This window comes from Lipotes vexillifer, unplaced genomic scaffold (genome assembly GCF_000442215.2).
Source record: "Lipotes vexillifer unplaced genomic scaffold, Lipotes_vexillifer_v1.1 scaffold587, whole genome shotgun sequence".
In the NCBI taxonomy this organism is placed as follows: Eukaryota; Metazoa; Chordata; class Mammalia; order Artiodactyla; family Lipotidae; genus Lipotes; species Lipotes vexillifer.
This window is the reverse complement of record NW_006790779.1, coordinates 1,003,121-1,009,775: the sequence shown is the minus strand read 5'-3', so window position 1 is coordinate 1,009,775 and position 6,655 is coordinate 1,003,121. Positions and strand designations below refer to the sequence as shown.

The 6,655-nt window shown below is 44.4% G+C and overlaps 1 pseudogene; it reads left to right on the top strand.

Annotated features, from left to right (window-relative positions):
• Positions 1-6,655, top strand: part of LOC103075666 (uncharacterized protein C16orf59 homolog) — a 24,918-nt pseudogene that overhangs the window by 126 nt on the left and 18,137 nt on the right.

The following is a 6,655-nucleotide window of genomic DNA, read 5'->3' as shown; positions in this document are numbered from 1 at the left end:
CTCTTTCTAAGCAGTTTTCAAAGTCCCAAGAAAGATCGCAGAGTCCCTAACGCGCAGTTTATGGCTTGAAAACACTTGGCAGACGAAACAATAACAAAGTCAATGCCGCCTCGCCCTTTCCGTGTGGTTATGTAATCAAAGGGCAAACTGCTGTCTCAGGCAGAGCTGGGAGAGGGCTGGGCACACAGCTCTGCACATCCAGCCGCCCTCCATGCTTTGGAGGCTGGGGGAGGGAGTACCCTTCCAGCTGTCAGGAGCCTTTGACCACAGGCACGTCTGGGCCTCTCTGTCTCATCACCGGGAACTAGGATGGCCCCTATGACCCATTAATGTGGATTTTCTTTTTTTTTTTTAACATCTTTATTGGAGTATAATTGCTTTACAATGGTGTGTTAGTTTCTGCTTTATAACAAAGTGAATCAGTTATACATATACATATGTTCCCATATCTCTTCCCTCTTGCGTCTCCCTCCCTCCCACCCTCCCTATCCCACCCCTCTAGGTGGTCACAAAGCACCGAGCTGATCTCCCTGTGCTATGCGGCTGCTTCCCACTAGCTATCTATTTTACGTTTGGTAGTGTATATATGTCCATGCCACTCTCTCACTTTGTCACAGCTTACCCTTCCCCCTCCCCATATCCTCAAGTCCATTCTCTAGTAGGTCTGTGTCTTTATTCCTGTCTTACCCCTAGGTTCTTCATGACTTTTTTTTCCCCCTTAGATTCCATATATATGTGTTAGCATACGGTATTTGTTTTTCTCTTTCTGACTTACTTCACTCTGTATGACAGACTCTAGGTCCATCCACCTCACTACAAATAACTCAATTTCGTTTCTTTTTATGGCTGAGTAATATTCCATTGTATATATGTGCCACATCTTCTTTATCCATTCATCTGTTGATGGACACTTAGGTTGCTTCCATGTCCTGGCTATTGTAAATAGAGCTGCAATGAACATTTTGGTACATGACTCTTTTTGAATTATGGTTTTCTCAGGGTATATGCCCAGTAGTGGGATTGCTGGGTTGTACGGTAGCTCTATTTGTAGTTTTTTAAGCAACTGACAAAGGATTAATCTCCAAAACTTACAAGCAGCTCATGCAGCTCAATAACAAAAAAACAAACAACCCAATCCAAAAATGGGCAGAAGACCTAAACAGACATTTCTCCAAAGAAGATATACAGATTGCCAACAAACACATGAAACAATGCTCAACATCATTAATCATTAAAGAAATGCAAATCTAAACTACCATGAGATATCATCTCACACTGGTCAGAATGGCCATCATCAAAAAATCAAGAAACAATAAATGCTGGAGAGGGTGTGGAGAAAAGGGAAGACTCTTGCACTGTTGGTGGGAATGTAAATTGATACAGCCACTCTGGAGAACAGTATGGAGGTTCCTTAAAAAACTACAAATAGAACTACCATAATGTGGATTTTAAAAGGGGCCCATTCCTTCCTCTGGGAGCACACAGCCCCATGCTGGGGACCGCAGTTTGGTGAGGGGGGGCTTGGCCTGGATTTCAGCCCCCTCTTGGGGCCCTCGGCCAGGCCTCTGAGGGCAGAGCAGACCCCTACAGTTCACATGGGGACACTGTGGAGACTGGAAACTCTCCCACCCCACCCCAGGTCCGAGCTATCGTTTACTCTATCTCACTTCTCTTTAAGTTCCAGATCCTGAAAGATTATTCCTTCTGCTTCAGAGGACAGCTCCTTACTCTGGCCACAACTTGCTTTCTTTATAAATTACCTGGAAGTTCCTACCTGTCCATTTCAGTTAGCTTATTTACCTGATCATCTGGCCTGCTGTTATCAGCATCTCCCCACAAGACTATATCTCTCTTTCCGCCCCAAGTGGCATCACTTTGTGGCAAGGTATTTGGGGAGGCAATTGTCCTTTTTTATTTTCTTTTTAAGGTTAAACAAACAACTAGCTTAAAGGCAGGGGAATGGTCAAATCTGCATAAGTAGGAGGAGATAAATTTGCATAAGAAGCCCAGGTGCCTCCTGGGAGGAAAGTAATCGAGATGCCAGGGCAGATTCCCTTCCCAAAGCTGTGGTAGAGACCAGGTGACTCTAAAGAAGGGCCATGGGCAGGGGAAAGGAGACAGGGGAAGTGGGGTTGACCCTGCTCTGGAGAGAGGTGGAGAGCAAGCAGGGCCTGGGTCCAGGATACAGCAGAACCCAGACGTGTGCTAACTTGGTTCTCCTGACAGCAAACCACCACCTTCAGGAAACTGTTGTGTAAGCAAACTGGCAAGCTGCCCTCGCAGCAGCTGGCTCCAGGGTCCCGACCTCAGGTGCAATGTGGGGATTCAGGAAGCCACTGCTGGAACCACTGGCTTCAGAGGCACACCAGACCTGTTGAAAGATGCACCCGCAAAACATAAGCTTCCCACCATGCCTCTTTCCCCACTTGGAAGAGGTCTGAATTTGTCTCATGTGACCGCATCTGGCTGGTGGAACTGAAATTACTCAGCTGCCAGGGAGTCTGGGAAATGTAGTTTTAGATTTGTAGACTCTGCTACATGTAAAGGCACATTGAAAGGAGGTTGAAATGGATGATGAGTAATCATTTTCCCCACGGTTCCTCCATTTGAAAACCTTCAAGGGCTCTCCATGTGGATAGCACTGTCGAAGGAAAGCAGGACCTGAGCCCAGGATACAGCAGACTCCAGCAATGATTTCCAAACTGTAGACTACAGACCCTGGGGAGGAGACTGGGAGACATTACAAGATGCTTCTGAACCTCCTTACACCGCAGTCACCCTGTGGACTGGAAGGGAAAGAAAAAAATAACCCAAAAACCACACTGTGACTTCCACATATGTGCTCACCTATTTTTCAAACATGGAGGGAATTATGATTCAAAAAATACAAATCACTTAACAACCTTCCTTACAAACATGTTTCTCACCCACAGACCCCACTCCTCTGCCTAGAATGAGAATTCTGTCTCCGTCCTGTCTTCAATTCATATTCATCATCTGAGACTCAGCCCAGGCTACCACCTCCCCTAATCAGGGAGGTGATTCTCTCTGACTTCCTCGGGCTGGGGTAGATAGTCCTCATCAGTTCTCTCGTAATATCCTGATAATAATAAAATTAAAGTGAAATTTGATTGGCTTACTTTGTGCCAGGCTCCATGAGGTATGTACTCTTACTATCTCATTTTACAGATGAGGACGCTGGGGCACAGAGAGGTTGCGTAACCTGCCCAAGGTCACTTTTTAGTCAGTGACAGCTGTGACTGTCACAGGCAGCAGTCCGTCTTCAGAATCTATGCTCTTGGTCAATACTCTCACTTCCTCTCATCTATCTGTTGTTACACTGCCCACCCTGCTATATTTATCTATCTATCCATCCATCTATAGCTGAATCTGTACATCTATCTCCTCCACGAATAAGCAATGTCTTTCTATGATGTTTAAAATGGGGGAAAAAAGTTAAAAGTATTTCCTCTCTTCCTAACACATTGAAAATTCCAGGACCAGGGTCCAAATTTCTTGATCCATCTTTCTCTCATCCTCTACTGTCTGTTAACACAGGGACTATTTTCTCCTTCAGCAGAGAATACCAGACTAAATTACAGAGCAGGGTACAAAATTACTATCCTCAGCTCCCTTCTTTGCCTGTTTTCTCCAAAATAGATTCTTTCCGTTGGCTGTATAAATACAAGACAGAACCCACCACTGCTTCGAAATCATGTGGGAAAGTGTATCATCAACTCTGAGCTCTGTTGGAGCTGACCTTCTGGCCAGGGTCCACCAAGCACTCCTTGAGAAAGGATGGGGTTCCTAGGCACTCCAGCCCCATGCATCAGCATTCTCGTGCAAACATTTAGGAGGGTGAAATTGAGGAGAGCATGACCTTTCCCTGGGAATCAGGAGGCGTTTCCATATCTGCACTCTTGCCTTCACTGTTTATTACCCTTTCTGTCTAACACGGATGACACTTGCTCGTGTTCCCTGTGCCTCAGTACCTGGGTAGCTCTGCTTACACCTGCCAACAACCCCACCAGGTAAGCTAGCTGATTGTTCTCTCTACTGGGGACACCCTGGAAGCACCAACTTACGCCAGACTCATCTCGCTTCTCGCTTTGCTCAAACTCCTTTCTCTTCCCTTTGTCTGATATTTGCTCAGCCCACTGGTTTTGGCTCATAAACCAGGTATTTCCTTTTCCCTCTTGAAGGTAACTTATAAAAGAAACTTTCTTTAATCATCTTTCAAGTATGCTCTCTGGGCCTCTGTTTGGGCAAGTCCCCCCTGCCTGCAGAGTGCCCTTCTAAAGGCTCGTATCCTCTGCAGGAAACAGGGAACAATTTAGATGGATCAGGCATGATGGTTTTGCAAATCTCCCTTGTGTAATTTACGCATCTGAAACCATCGTTTCTTCCGGTGAGCACACTATTACACCAAGGCACATCATCAGCAGGAGAGACAGGAAAACACATAAATATGCTTAAGGAGTGACTCTGGTAACTCATTATTGTTTTAAGACATCTTAATTCCCATTCAGGCTAAAGGACCTCGTATACCCACAGCCATCTCAGAGAATGTCAGTTCAATCTAAGCGAGTGCGATGTTTGTCAAAATAGTACTGCACAAACCCTCTAAAGAAAGCCAAAAAAAGTTGCAGTGAATTACAAAAATATTAGGGAGTCAATGAGACCTGGCATTTAATCTTCAGCTAATGTTGACACCAAGCAGTACACCCCCAAAAGCCAAAGAGAATCCGAGTGTAGAGCATGGGTTCCCAGCCTTGGCTGCATTTTGGAATCATCTGGGTATTAAAAAAAAATCTCCATGCCCAGGCCATATACCCCAAGCCAATTAAATCAGAATCTCTGGGGGTGGGTCCCAGGCATCATTATATTTTAAAGCCCTCCAGGGATTCCAATATGCAGCCAAGTTCGAGATCCACTAGTATAGAACTTCTGGCCCTCGCTCACAACCAGGGCTTAGGCCCTCCTTACACACACTGTCAGGCGTGTAGGGCGGGGAAGATGGCACCACATGCCTGGTCATGCCACTCACCCATGCCAGCTTAACTCGCCAGCTGCCCACTCAGCTCCTGAAGCTACCCAAAACGTGGAAACTCAGGGTCGAGGTGATGCTCAGGTGACGATTAAGGTTACTAGATATCAGAGCATTGAAAGTGGGACAGCCAAGGCACAAACAGAATAGAGAGACACAAGCGCATGTTAAGCAGTAATCTGTGATGTCTTTACTGGCTCTGCTCCAAAGGGGGGTGTTGGATTCGCCAATTTGATGTACTGCCACCTGATATTCAACTGAAGAAGGGAAAAAGATATGGAGGGTGGGAGGGGGCTTCTGAGGTGCTGGTCATGTTCTGTTTCTTCAGCTGGACGCTGGTTACACAGGGGTGCTGTTTCTGAAACATGGCCACTCCTACACTTACGATATGGACACTTTTATATATGTATATCATGCTTTTGTAAAAAGTTTTATAAGTAGAGAAACCCTACACTGGTCAGTGAAAAAAGGTCATAGACGCTATCAAAAATAGAAAACCCACCAGCCTGCTTATAGCACGGAGTTTGATAATAGCCCCATATTAGAAACCACTCAAATCATAGGGACCTGGTTGGACAAATTAAGGTTCAGCCATACAACGGGATACTACGTAGCTGTTAAATTTTATGTGGTAGAAGACTACGTCATGACATGGAAAAGTGCTCGCAGTCTATTTTAAAGTGAAAAAAAGAAGATGGATTATAAAACATTGTTATGCACGTGTTAGATATTATTATGCATTTTTCTATGCACACTGGTCTTGAGATAAATAAATATGTTAGGCATATCTGAGATACAAACAGAAAGAAAGACAGTGTGCATATAGGGCCTGGACTCAACTCCCAACCCAGCTTATCTACTAATAATTGTTCGCCTTTGGCCAACTTGCTGAACTTTGTAAAAAGAGCTTTATTGAGATATAATTCACATACCATACAGTTCATCCATCTAAAGTGTACAAGTTAATGCCTTTTAGTATATTCAAAGAGTTGTACAACTACTACCACAAACTGATTTTAGAACATTTCTATCGCCCTGTAGCCATTTGCAGTCACTCCTGCCAACCCTCCCAGCCCTTGGCAACCAGTAATCTACTTTCTGACCCCATACAGTTGCCTATCCTGGACATTTCATCTAAATACAATCATACGATGTATGTTTTTCGTGCGTCTGGCGTCTTTCCATTAGCGTAGTGTTTTCAAGGGTCACCCATGTTATAGCATTTATCAGAACTTCATTCCTTTTATTGCTAAATAATATCCCACTTTATGAATATATCATATTTTGCTTATCCATTCTTCAAATGGTGGACATTTGGGTTGTTTCTACTTTTGGGCTATTACGAATAACGCTGCTGTAAACATTCACATAGAAGTTTTTGTGTGGATGCATGTTTTAATTTCTCTCGGGTATATATCTAGGAGTGGAATTTCTGGGTGTGATATAATACAAAAATAATTTAGTCTTTGCCCACAGTTCCTGGCAGAGCTCCTAAAACCCTTGGAATTTCCTGAGTGACAGGATTTGTGGGTTTTTTTGCTATGCATAACCAGCCCCTTTCAATCACACCAGAGTGTATGCTAATGAGGTGACTTAGGGTGGGACCCC